General features: G+C 33.8%; 1 protein-coding gene across 1 annotated transcript in view; it reads left to right on the top strand.

Annotated features, from left to right (window-relative positions):
• The first annotated feature begins 632 nt into the window (after positions 1-632).
• LOC107578067 (katanin p60 ATPase-containing subunit A-like 1) overlaps positions 633-1,152 on the top strand; it is an 11,958-nt gene continuing 11,438 nt past the window's right edge. The window contains exon 1 of the mRNA XM_016264064.1: positions 633-786. The gene's annotated coding sequence lies outside the window, so the exon portion shown is untranslated. The remainder of the gene's footprint in view (positions 787-1,152) is intronic.

Raw genomic sequence — 1,152 nt, 5'->3', positions numbered from 1 at the left:
AAGACTTAATACAAACAGAAAACAAAGTATGTTTCTGTCTAATGATAACGGCCAAAGATGCAGACCACTAAACAGTATAAAAACTTTGCAATAGCCTCTTTCATCCTCATGAATTGTTCATTCTTTGAACTGGCACAATTTGAGTTGAATTACTGAAATAAATGAACTTTTCCACGACATTCTAATTTATTGAGATGCACCTGTATGTCAGAGGAAACTGGGGCTGGTTGTCACATTTTTTATTGCAGTGAATATTTATCGATACTTTCTGTATAGTCTTGGCTACAAAGACAATAACATAACAACAACATTTATGTAATTAACCATAGAAAAATTCTATTTAAATTTAGAATGAAAACCTTACCAAATTTTTTTTATTGAAGGATTAAAACAATATACAGTAACGAGTTGAACAATACATTTTCCCTCTTTCTATAATTGTTATAACAACCCCCTAAGTCGCGAACATCCCTCCCTAGGCAGCATAAGTACAACAAAATAATTTCTTGTTACAGAGACAAAATAACACAAACATGTCATTACACCCAGCACATCATTACATAAACAACAAAGTTGAAAATACTCAAAACCTTAAAGTTACCTTATCGTTATAGATAGATATAACCCGTGTGACAACTAGCCCCGGTCAGTTTACGAGCTGTATTTGTCCCGATTCCGCCCACAGCACATGCATTCATTCATCAGTCAGCGTCTTTTCGCGGCCATGGCAACATCAGTGGGTAACGAACTGTGAACCAGTCGAACTTAAAAGTGCCTCGCACAAAGGTAAGCCATTTACCTATTTCCATGAAAACGTAGAATTAAATGCAGAACACATTTATTATACCACATGTCCTTAGTAAGATTCATAAACTAACAAGTGGACTTCATATTTTGATTCCTTGCAAATCCTTTTTGTTATCGCTGGCCTAAATCTTAAGCTTTTTGCACTGTTTCCTTATGGGTAATGTAGTTCCTTATTGCAGTGAGCACTATTTGTTCGTACTTAAATGCAAACGGAGAAAAAACTACAAATCCCGTGTAAAGGAATAAGCAAGTGTGGTGACGTTTGTGTTTTTTTTTTTTTTTTTTTTTTTTTTTTTTTTTTAAAAACGCGCTTTTTTTTTTTTAGAAAAAATTTTTTTTGTCCCT

This window comes from Sinocyclocheilus grahami, unplaced genomic scaffold, assembly GCF_001515645.1.
Source record: "Sinocyclocheilus grahami isolate Dianchi unplaced genomic scaffold, SAMN03320097.WGS_v1.1 scaffold32.1, whole genome shotgun sequence".
Lineage (NCBI taxonomy): Eukaryota > Metazoa > Chordata > Actinopteri > Cypriniformes > Cyprinidae > Sinocyclocheilus > Sinocyclocheilus grahami.
The sequence above is the reverse complement of the archived record's forward strand: the minus strand, read 5'-3'. Positions and strand labels throughout refer to the sequence as shown.